The following is a 12,317-nucleotide window of genomic DNA, read 5'->3' as shown; positions in this document are numbered from 1 at the left end:
AGAATTTGGGTTTGCCTTTACTTGTTCGGATGGGTCCATGGCACAGAAGAAAAGAGTAGAAGAAATTCAGTGTTTCCAGAGCAGCCAAACAGGATTCCCAACCACAATGCTTTTGTTTTTGAAAGCAGGTAGAGTTGGATGAAATTTGATGGTACCTTCACAAGTATTTTTAATGGATCCTGGGAGTAATGGGTTGTTTGTAATGACCTGGCTTAATCTAGGTGAAGCTCCTTTGGTCTTTTCCCAAGAGGTGGAAGAATGACTCTGGAAAAACTCAAGGAAAAACCAATATTAAGTTCAGATGCTTTGACACCTTTCATACCAAAGAAATACTACTAGAGAAGTGATACATTAAGAATAATGCTCAGTAATTATAGTAGTCAAAGGCCTATATAAGTATTAATCCCACATCTCTGAGCATTTAACATTTGCAACATCCTTTTTTACTGGAGATTATAAGGCTCATTTAATTTAAATGAGAAGAGAGTTTACAGTGCATGCTAGTGTAAAGCAACAGTGGTGTTGCTTGGAAGGTCGTTTCAATCAACCTCAAAGGAATTGTTTAAGCGTAACACAACCAGTTCAGGCAACACTGATATTTGTCATGTGACTGTCAGACTGCGTAAAACATCAGCTGTATCGATCTCTGGTATAACTGCTTTCATGCCAGACCTTACTGACAAGGTCTTTTGCTCATCATATAACAGAGCAGAATGATGGGGTGCGTTCCTGGGTTCTTGACCTTAGCATGATGGTATGCTTGTTAAGGGCTAATTAGTAGAGTTTCATTACTGGAGGACTTTCAGTGGAGTTCTACCCTAGGATGTTCAGCTTTGCACAAGAAAAATGCTAAAAGATTTTGATCAGATGTCTCTGTTATAAATTGCATCGCTGTGCAAAGTGGTCTGTGTGTGTTAAACACCACCTCCCTGCAAAAATCCGTGTTATATATGATGAAGCACACAGGTCTTTTCACACTATGGAAAAATACTTAGGCTGGACATAAGAAATATATCTGGTGAGAAGTTAAAGGAGTCAGCCTTATGAATTCCTTCTTTATGCTGACTGACATGTTCTGCAGTGCTGTAAATTCTAGTTAAGCGATGGATAATTGTATTTCTGTTGAAAGTCTGCAGAAAACAACTTCTTGCTGTGTCATATTTACAGCATCCTTGCTGGATGTGTGGGGTAAGTTTGCCATCTCTAGTGTATCATTCCAAGTCAATGTCTCTGTGTTAAAAGGTTGATGCTTAAATTTACAGTCCATCATGGGTACAATAGCTGTAAAATGTAGCTACCTTGCAGTATATGCCATATGAAATTGGTTTCTGAAAACACTTTTGGCATTATATTATGAAGCTGGGCATAGTTAAAGTGACAATGTCTTCTTTTGTGAATTGATCTCCATATATTAGTCATGGTTCAATGGTGTTTTTCTAGCTTCATAGTTCATTCAAACTATCACATTATTTGTACCGTGCAAATGTTGAAACAACATCTCATGCTTTGCTCACTGTATAGTCTTTTTTTTTTTTTTTTTTTTTTTTGTCATGGTCTTTTATTGGGATATTCGGTGTTGCCTCACAGCTTCCAGATTGTTCACAATGCAGATTCAGCACTTCTGTTGCTTGGGCTGGGCAATGGCAATCACGTTACCCAGGCTCCACACTCTTTTACATTAGTTGTTGATAGAAAGGCAAATGTAATTATAGCTAGTACTAGTTATGGGGAGAGAGTGGGATGGACACTTGATTGTTTGAAAAGCCACAATTGGCATAATAAGAAGACCTGGGCTCTCTTTGCTTTTTTCTGTTGCTGTTGCTAGTGACTATATTTTGATGCAGTGTATTGCCTATGAAGGTCAGTTTGTTACAGCACTTGATGCAAGATCTGAAGCAAGTAAGTTTGAGTATGTGTTGAACTTTAGATTTTTTTCTGTACTACTTTTGTGGCTGTATTTTTATTTGCCATAACAATACGAAAAACTTGAAAGCCCTGCAATGCTTCTGACTTTATAAGAGTTTATGAAGTGAACTCCACTGGATAAGTTTAACATTTTGTCAGTGCTAAGTATAGGCTATAGATCCTTCCAATTCTGTGTTCCCCACTCTCTTCTGGAGAAGTCCTACTTAACATGATGCTTCTCAAGTTTCAGGTGCATTTTTTGATATTTGAGGTTGTTCTGATATTGAGGGGTACTATATGTTCTTTCAGTAGCTGTAATTTACAAGGGATGTTCTGAGTATTTTAGATCAAATAGGGATGACTGCTACAAAGTTTCTGAGTATTATTGCTGTGTTCTCAGCTACAAGAGGCATAAAAATTTCATAAGTAGGAATTCACAGCCTTTTTTTTCCTTAGTCTAAATGTATATTTTATAGTTCTTACTAAAACTATAGTACAGAATGATTTGTGCCATGATCTTGCTAAAAAAAAACACACTGCATTTGTACATAAGTTGAACATTATTTTATTTATATGTTTAATGGGTATAATGGTCCAGTTAAGAGATACAGCCGATAGTATTAAGCACTTAACTTTGGTATGCCTTATGTTCAGGAAGGCCATTTGGATAAAGCACAGTATCACTTATGTGAACAGGTATTGAGGAAATGTGTTTCATTTAGGAAAAAGTACAGCAGAGATTAAAGCTCTGTTTATGAAGCCATTTACAATTATGGAAAGATAATAGTAAAAAATATTTTGTTTCCAGTCTTCTTTCCAGAGCCCTGGCACATTTTATGTCCATAGCTTCACTTAAATTAATGTGTTTTTTTCCTTCTAGCATTTTAGATATATTTAAAGCCACTAGTAGGCTCCAAATATTATATGATGGTCTTTAATGAGACTCTTTTGTCATGTATCAGAGAGAACATAGTGTGTTTTTTTTTTTTTTTGCCATTGTTGTTTGTTTGTTTGTTTGTTTTTTCCTCTCTGGAGAAATAGAATTGAAGGATTAAAGGAGAGTGCTCTGTGTTTTCTTAATGGTTACTATTTATACACTGGTTTTCTGTTCAGTTCTGTATTGCTTCTTACCTGAACTTGGGGAGTTAAGACAGGTCAAAGCTGTGCATTGCTCCAGATAAGAAGTGAAAAAAGATCAAGAAGTGAGATAGAAGTAAGAGTAGCAATTTGGAGCATTCGTGAGAGGAGTAAGGATTGGGAAATGTCAAATAAGCAATAGCAGAACTCTTATGAACTGTGGAGTAACACTGTGGGCATTAAACTGTGAAGTTGATAAACAGAGATGGACAGGATCAGAAGCTACAGATTGCAATATATATATATATTTTTAACAGTTTTAATCTAGCTTTTTAAAAGCAGCTGGTATTAAACTAGTCTGATAGGGAAACCTATGTAGTGCTTGTCTTGTAACCTCTCATCACATCTCGCAGACTTCAATGACTTTGAGAGCTATTCATGATTAGTACAAAGAGTGTTTTAATGCTGGTTGCAGCATCACGGGGGATAAGCAGCAAAATTCCAGTTACTTCAATGTCATAGAATCACAGAATCTCCAAGTTGGAAGGGACCCATGAGGATCATCAAGTTCAGCTTCTGGGTCCCCAAAGGACGCTGTGTAAAGCAGCTGTATGATTTGATTTCACTTGGAAGTAGGAAGGAGAAAGGTCACTTCCTTGTCAGATCCTCAGGGGCAGAATTAGTCTTATTGTATAAAATACTTAGAATCGTAGAATATCCCAGGTTAATTGTGACAGATTGAGTTGACATCATGTAGGTCTGAGCACAGCAGGCACTCTTGTGACTCTCAAAGCAGAAAGTCTAAACTTCCAGAGTTCTGCTAAAATCTGTTATCTAAAAAGTACTATACACCCACACATGAAGTAATGCCATGGCTTGTGAAAGCTGTTCAAAGGTATCTGCTGCATCCCTGTCTTCATTTAGTGTTTTTTCTAACAGTAACCTGTGTTACGGGTGGCTTCTTAACTACAGTGTATCTTATTATGAGCGTTGTCCAGTTGTGTAAAATTACACCATTTGTTGTCCCTCAGACTTGGTGATCTTTAGGAGATGACCACAGGAAAAATATATAAATATTTTTTAGCTGAGGTTTGCATGTTTTACTGATTGCCTAGTGGTTGTTCTGATTTTGACGCATCTCTAAAACCTTTGTCTGCCTTACCCCCTCTCTGTGTGAAAAATGATACAGGTTTGTGCAAAAATTATGTATATTGTGCGTAAGGTGCACAATGATTATGGGGCATTTTCAGCTTTTCATAGGTAACGAACGGTCCATGCTTACTTAATCACTTAAGTGTGGTCCTGGCTTTAAGTAGGCATAGCTAATGATTATTACTCAAGTGGTTAAAAAGTTTAAAATGTTTGTTTATATATATACATGTATGTATATATATAAAAATGAAACTGAGTCTGTGGAGTGAAAGACTTTTCTGCTTGTTGCATATATCAGCAGACTCATACGCAAACTCATCCAAACTGGGTGCCAAGCTGTGCCTTTTTTGTCGCCTAGAATGTGCAATCTGTGCACCTCAGGTGTACTTTGTCTATTAACTGACATTGTGCCACCCCATTAATATCAGTGGATATACCCAGCACTGCTTTGGGGCTACATAGAACGTGGAAATTTCTAGTATGTTAATGTTACTCTGTTAACAAAACTGAACATACTAGCTGCTTGTTGTTTCTATTTTTTTTTTGTTTTTCTTTTCAGTAATCTCCTCAGAAGTTGCTGTGGACATGTTGTGTATCTTTTCTGTTCTTCCAGGATTCATTCGTCAGGAAAGATGGCCATGAAATCCGATGGCTGTGGACAACCATCTACCAGATGGTTGTTGCAGATGCTTTTGGTCAACTTCATTCATCTTCTTAGCTCGCCTTTTCCTTTATCTTGGGTTGAATTTTTGTGCAGCACTATGTTTGCAGTGGTAACGTTGTGGCCAAGGTGTTTTTGATTAAAAATGATCTTATCTGTAATAGTGAATTTACCATGTGTGGCTTTGTGGAATGACTCCCATGATCATAACATTTTTCTCCTTTGTCACAGATATGAGAAAAGGTCTTTGCAGAGAGATGGAGAAGGAATTAATTATACCTCTGCCTCATCCTGTGAGACCAGAAGACATGGAGTAAATGGAAATCGCGATTCTCAGGAGACGTAAGTCTTGGGTTCCTTTTCTGCCTTCCCCCTAAGGCCTTGGGTACATTGGGTTCACCCTGGGAAGGGCAGGTTGCTCAGGGCAGTTATTTCCTACCTGAGACAACGTGGGGTGTGTTTTTTTGCTGTTTTCACTTGTGGTTTTCAGCGCGGTTCGCATTGCTTCCGTTATTGAGAAAATGGTTTGGGAAGATGTGTCTGCCGTTTCTCAGGATTTTCTGCTATTGCCTGCTGGCAGAAAAAATCAGTAATGCAGGTGGAGCCATGTAGGACTTCCCCAAGGTAAGCCTTCAACGGACGGGGACCCCTAAACTCGTGTGCCTAGCATTTAAGACAAATGTCCGTGGCACAAAGATCAAGGACGACTTCTCAGAGGTAAGCAGCTTTCCCTTTGTTTCCCCATCCTCTCAGGAGTTGTCTTTACTATTGTTGTACACACTTCAGGCTCACAACACTCGTTTTCTCCTCTACTTAGTATTCCTAGTCCCTGCCTGGTGGTGGGTCAAAGTCTACGGGTTGATGTGTTTCCAAGTTGAAAGACATAAGTACGTCTATTTAAGGTGACATATAGTGGGATCATTTAAAGTAAATTAATCTATATAGTAGTAGGTGCCTTTATTGCAGGCAGCTCTTCTTCAGGTGAGTAATTCTTATAGCATAAATAATTCTTTTCCCACGTTTCATTCATGATGTTTGTAGCGTGCCTCTTTATGTGTGTGTTTGGCCTGGAGCTGTCCTGCCTGGCAATTTGTGATGGTAGCTAAAGTGGTGTTCCATCAGTGCAATAATACATTGTCCTGACTCTTTTGGAAAAGACATCTGGTCTGTCTGTGGGCGAATACTCAAGCTCTGGGCGAGTACTCAAGGGCAGCTGGCACAGAGTCTATTTGCTTTTTTTCCAGCAGTAGGTAAACATTAGGAGGAACCGGTCAAAGGAAACAGCGCTTTCTGGAACCGTCAAGTTCTTGTTCGGCAACTTAGTGACTGGTTTGATCTACTTCACAGATGTAGAGGCAAGTGGACTGCTCTTTTGAAATAATAAAATTAAAAACATAAAGCTTGTCAAAGATGGCAGTGCATGTTTGCAGTCTGTTTATTGCTTTTGCCAGTGTTAGATAACATTTATAAGGAATTGGTCAAAGGAAAGAGTGCCTTCTGGAACTGTGAAGCTCTGTGTTGGCAACTCAATGACTGGCTGGACCTACTGTCCATCTCCAGAGGGAAGCGGACTGCTGTTTTGAAATTAAAAAATACTAATAAAAAAAATAAAAATATGGTGCTGCTCTATGGCGCCCGGAGGACTTCCTCTCTGCATGGCAGTTAAGAAGAAGGTGGTTTGGAGATGGAGAGCCGCAGAGATAAAGCAGCTGGGAAGAGAGACACAAGTATTGCAGTAGGTAGGCTGTGGTTATGAGGTGCCTCAGGATGTGCTTTTTTTCTTGTTTCCGCCCTTCCCTCGTGCAGCCTTGGAGAGATGAAGTCCCCATGGTGTGGAGTGGTGCAAAAAGGTAAGAGGGTTGTCAGCCTGGTCAGTTTCCTTCACCAATGCTAAGCCAAGTCGTTGAAGAGAAATAGCCTGGTTGCTTGTGCTGCACGCTGTTGAACTAAGCCAGACCAAAAACAGGGCTGCTGTTCCTCCTGCTCTCTTTACCTCTTCTCATCTTGCAGAGGAATGGTCCAGCAATTCGGGTTAATAGGGGATAAGAGAATAAAGGGGTTTCAGAATAACTGCTAACTGTTATGACTATTGCATGGGGCACTATGCAAGTCTCTGACATCCAGCCAAGATGGACAAAGGAGAAGGACAAGGGAAAAGCCTGGGAGGAAGACTATGAGCCTTCGGTACGAGAGACCCGCAGAGGGACCACCAGAGACTGGTAACACATGCGCCAGTGGGCGGGTTCGGATTCCAGGAACTAATTATAATAACCCTGCCTTTTCTAGAAGTAGTAACGAATATGTATTAGCCTAGGAGCATAAAAACCAGCCTCCTGATGTAACTTGTGTGCGTCTCGGTGGAGCAGAGACTCCCGGCGCACCCAGTGCTGTTTGCTTACCTCTATTCATTTAATACATTGTAAACTTTGATTGTAATCCTATTTGGGACTTAGTCGTTTATTACAACAGACAACCTTGTAAAATGCAGACAACCAGAATCCTTACAACAATTAAGTGGAAATCACGGTGTAAGAAACATTACCACCTCAAACAGTAAAAGCCTCAAAAGAAATGTGACTTGTAACAGGCCAGCAGCTGTGTGTTTTCGGTGAAGCACCAGATAGAGTATGAACCTGGATTGCACAGTTAATGGGGAAACAGGGGAGGGTCCTGGTCCTTGGGAGGGGAAAAAAAAAGTATATAAACTGTGTATGGAATTAGTAGGCGCCCTCCTGCTTGCGGGACCCCCGCCATTGTAATCTCAAATAAAAATGCTACTGTACTGAGATCCTCTCCTGAGCCTATGTTATTTCCCAAAGATTGATTCGCGGTTTTAAGGTTTCAGGGATAGAGGCCTAGGGTTGGGTTTCAGGGTAAGCGTTCTCAGGGTTTATGTTTAGGATTTTAAGGTTTTTAGTTTTAGGGTTGGAGTTTTAATGGTTAGGATTTTAGGGATTTGAGGGTTAGGGTTTTAAGGGTTTCAGGGTTAGCATGTTAGGGTTTTAGAGTTTTTTGGGTTGTAGTGTTGATAGATTTTTTAGGGTTAGGTTCTTAGGGTTTTATTTTTGGTCAGTTATTTACGGTTAGGGTTTTAAGATCTTAATTTTTTTTTTTCAGGTTAGGTTCTCGTGGGTTAGGGTTTTGAGCGTCTTAATATTTTGGGTTGGGTTTGGGATTTGTGCGTCCTATTTTTTGGGGGGTTGGGATTTGAGCGTCTTAATTTTGTGGGTTTGGGATTTGAGCGTCTTAAGTGTTTGGGTTAGGGCTTTGAGGCATAGGACTTCAGGGATTTAGTGTGGTGGATAGTTTGGGTTAGGCCTGTAGGGGTTTCGAGGATTTTTAGGGTTAGGGCTTGAGGCTTTTTTGTGTAAGGGCGGTAAGTAAAGATCGAGGTAATTCCAGACGGAAAAAGAAATCAGTTGCTTACTTGGTTGTATTGTCCTTTCACTATTCAAAGCTGCAGCAAAAGCATGGAGATTTTTGTTTCTAGAAACACCCCAGTTCTCCTGTCTGCACTCTGCATGCTGTTGAGCTAAGCCTTATAAATAAATAAATAAACCCCAGCTGCTGCTCCTCCTCTTTTTGCTTTTTCGTGCTTTCCGTGCATGCGACCTCTGCCGCCACCTGCTGGTGGGAAAGGGGTACTGCAGGCGGCCGGCGGACGCGCATGCGCGGTGATGCCCGCGGGCGCCCTCTGCCGCCACCTGCTGGTGGAACACGAGTACTGCAGGCGGCCGGCGGCCGAGCACGCGCGGTGACGTCCGCTGGCGTTCTCTGCCGCCACCTGCTGGCGGGAAAGGGGTACTGCAGGCGGCCGGAAAGCGCGCATGCGCGGTGACGCCTGCAGGCGCCCTCTGCCGCCACCTGCTGGTAAAAAATGAGTACTGCAGGCGGCCGGCGGCCGCGCATGCGCAGTGGCACGCGCTGGCGCCCTCCGCCGCCACCTGCTGGTGGAAAATGAGTACTGCAGGCGGCCGGCGGACGCGCATGCGCGGTGGCGCCCGAGGGCGCCCTCTGCCGCCACCGCCTGGTGGGAAGGAAGTACTGCAGGCGGCCGGGGGCAGCGCATGCGCAGTGACGCCTGCGGGCGCCCTCTGCCGCCACCTGCTGGTGGAAAAAGAGTACTGCAGGCGGCCGGCGGCCGCGCATGCGCGGTGGCGCCCACTGGCGCCCTCTGCCGCCACCTTCTGGCGGAAAATGAGTACTGCACGTGGCCGGGGGGCGCGCATGCGCAGTGGCGCCCGCGGGTGCCCTTTGCCGCCACCGCCTGGTGGAACATGAGTACTGCAGGCGGCCGGCTGCCGAGCACGCGCGGTGGCGCCCGCATGCACCCTCTACCGCCACCTCCTGCTGCGAAAGGGGTACTGCAGGCGGCCGGGGGCCGCGCATGCGCGGTGACGCCTGCGGGCGCCATCTGCCGCCACCTGCTGTCAGAAAAAGAGTACTGCAGGCGGCCGGGAGGCGCGCATGCGTGGTGGCGCCCGCGGGCGCCCTCTGCCGCCACCTCCTGGTGGGAAGGGAGTACTGCAGGCGGCCGGAAAGCGCGCATGCGCAGTGACGCCTGCGGGCGCCCTCTGCCGCCACCTGCTGGCAGAAAGCGAGTATTACAGGCGGCCGGCGGCCGCGCATGCGCGGTGGCGCCCACTGGCGCCCTCTGCCGCCACCTGCTGGCTAAAAATGAGTACTGCACGTGGCCGGGGGGCGCGCATGCGCAGTGGCGCCCGCGGGTGCCCTCTGCCGCCACCGCCTGGTGGGAAAGGGGTACTGCAGGCGGCCGGGGGCCGTGCATGCGCGGTGGCGCCCGCGGGCGCCCTCTGCCGCCACCTGCTGTCAGAAAAAGAGTACTGCAGGCGGCCGGGAGGCGCGCATGCGTGGTGACGCCTGCGGGCGCCCTTTGCCGCCACCTGCTGGCAGAAAGAGAGTACTGCAGGCAGTCGGTGCCGCGCATGCGCGGTGGCGCCCGCGGGCGCCCTCTGCCGCCACCTGCTGGTGGGAACGCGGTAGTGCAGGCGGCCGGGGGGCACGCATGCGCGTAGCTTATTACATCTCTTCTTTCTTTTTTGATGTGTAATTTCCTACGCTCCTTGATTTTTCTTCATATGTAAATGAAAGGCTTAGCTAATTCCCGTTGAAAATATTTCATTTTCTTTCTTGGTTGTATTGTCCTTTTTGAGGCGAAAATACTGTAAATTTTGCTTCTATAGAACACTGCAGTTCTTTTGTCTGCACTCCACATGCTGTAAACTGGGGATAGGGGAAAAAAAAAAAATAAATAAAAGAACAAAGCTGCTGCTGCTGCTACTCTCTTTCTTGTGGTTTGCCCCCTCCTCTTTCCCAGGTGATTGGGTTTGGGTGCTGGTGGGGCCAAATGTTATAGAGCCCCGCCCAGTGCTTTATTTATTCTTCTGTTAGCTACATGCAGGTTTCTTTTGGTGGGTCAGAGTCATGTGCGATCTTTTAGAGAGAACCAATCTAGTAGTATGTGCATTTATTGCATGAAGCTCTTTGGAGGTGATTAATTGTTATAGCACTTTTATGGATAGGATGTCAATGTTATTTTGTGTGTTTGCTTTGTTGTTCTAGGTCCCTCGTAATTTTTGCAGGGTTACAGGGCAGATGCCACCAGGTCTACCCCTTTTGTTGTTTTTGTTTTGTTTGATTTATTTTCTTATATTCTTTTTCTTTATCGGAAGGGGGTTTGGGATTTGAGCGTCCTATTTCTTTGGGTTTGGGATTTGAGCATCTTAATTTTGTGGGTTTGGGAATTGAGCGTCCTAATTTATTGGGTTAGGGGTTGTAGGCATGGGTCTTCAGGGGTTTAGTGCGGTAAATAGTTAGGGTTAGGTCTGTCGAGGTTTCGAGGAATTTTAGGGTTAGGGATTGAGGCTTTTTTGTGTAAGGGCGGTAAGGGCTAGGGTTACAGTGAGTGCTGTTAAATGTAGTACTCGAAAACTCGGCCTCTGATTGGGTTAGGGTTAGGGGGTTTGGGGGTTGGGGTTGGGTACTTGTGGCCCGCGGGGCGCTCGGTGGCCCTACCGGCGTCACCAGCGGCCACCTTGGGGTCAACGGCGGCGGTTTTGGGGTCAACGGCAGCGGTTTTGGGGTTTCGGTCTGGGGGGTGCTGACATGCCCCTCCCCGCACCCCCCCAGGCATCCTGGCCCTGCAGCTGCCCCCGGGGGGGCTCGACGCCGAGTCCTACAGGTGAGAACCAGTCCCCTCCGCCCCCTAAATGCGCCCCCAACCCCCAAAATGCCCCCAGACCTCCCCCAAATTGACCCCTCCCAATTTATTCCCCCCCCTCCAGCGCTTGCCTCCACCTGGCCGAGATGCAGCATCGGGTGCGGAAGGCGCTGGCAGAGTGCGAGCGGCTGGTGCGGGCACGGGTAGGACGGGGGGGGAGACAAAATGGGGGGGGGGCACCAAGGGGGGGGGGTCCATGGGGCTAGGGGGGACCCCAAGGATGGGGCGGGGGAAGGGGGAACCAAAATGAGACGGGAACCAAGTGTGCGGGGTGCTGTTTCCGGGGGGACACATTTGTGGGGCGCACCGGGGGGGGGAACCAAAATGAGGGGGGAACCAAGTGTGCGGGGTTTTATTTCCGGGGGGACCCATTTGTGGGGCGCACCGGGGGGGGGAACCAAAATGACGGGGGAACCAAGTGTGCGGGGTTTTGTTTCCGGGGGGACCCATTTGTGGGGCGCACCGGGGGGGGGGGAACCAAAATGAGGGGGGAACCAAGTGTGCGGGGTTTTGTTTCCGGGGGGACCCATTTGTGGGGCGCACCGGGGGGGGGAACCAAAATGACGGGGGAACCAAGTGTGCGGGGTTTTGTTTCCGGGGGGACCCATTTGTGGGGAGCACCGGGGGGGGGAACCAAAATGAGGGGGGAACCAAGTGTGCGGGGTTTTGTTTCCGGGGGGACCCATTTGTGGGGCGCACCGGGGGGGGGAACCAAAATGACGGGGGAACCAAGTGTGCGGGGTTTTGTTTCCGGGGGGACCCATTTGTGGGGCGCACCGGGGGGGGGGAACCAAAATGAGGGGGGAACCAAGTGTGCGGGGTTTTGTTTCCGGGGGGACCCATTTGTGGGGCGCACCGGGGGGGGAACCAAAATGAGTTGGGGGGGGAACCAAAATGAGAATGGGGGTCCATGGGGTTAGGGTTAGGGTTAGATCCGTTAGGGTTAGGGGGTTAGGGTTGGGGTTTGGGGGTTAGGGTTGGGGGTTTAGGGTTGGGGGTTAGGGGGTTGGGGGATTAGGGGGTTTGGGGGTTGGGGTTGGGTACTTGGGGGGTTAGGGTTAGAGTGTTAGGGTTAGATCTGTTAGGGTTGGGGGGTCGGGGTTTAGGGTTGGGGGTTTAGGGTTGGGGGTTAGGGGGTTGGGGGGTTAGGGTTAGGGGGTTTGGGGGTTGGGGTTGGGTACTTGGGGGGTTAGGTGTTGGGGGGTTAGGGTTAGAGGATTAGGGTTAGGGTTAGATCTATTAGGGTTGGGGGGTTAGGGTTAGATCCGTTAGGGTTAGGGG

The 12,317-nt window shown here is 46.8% G+C and overlaps 1 long non-coding RNA gene across 17 annotated transcripts in view; it reads left to right on the top strand.

The window, feature by feature from the left end:
* The window catches only part of LOC140003195 (uncharacterized), a 33,825-nt gene extending 26,244 nt beyond the window's left edge, over window positions 1-7,581 (top strand). For 9 of the 17 annotated variants that reach the window (XR_011811421.1, XR_011811427.1, XR_011811430.1 and 6 more), the window contains 2 exons: window positions 5,027-5,137; window positions 5,286-7,581. This is a non-coding gene — a long non-coding RNA (uncharacterized lncRNA). The other 8 variants (XR_011811424.1, XR_011811429.1, XR_011811420.1 and 5 more) reach the window with 6 other exon arrangements.
* The last annotated feature ends 4,736 nt before the right edge of the window (window positions 7,582-12,317 follow it).

This window comes from Anas platyrhynchos, chromosome 9, assembly GCF_047663525.1.
Source record: "Anas platyrhynchos isolate ZD024472 breed Pekin duck chromosome 9, IASCAAS_PekinDuck_T2T, whole genome shotgun sequence".
Classification (NCBI taxonomy): Eukaryota; Metazoa; Chordata; class Aves; order Anseriformes; family Anatidae; genus Anas; species Anas platyrhynchos.
This window is presented reverse-complemented; position numbering and strand designations above follow the sequence as displayed.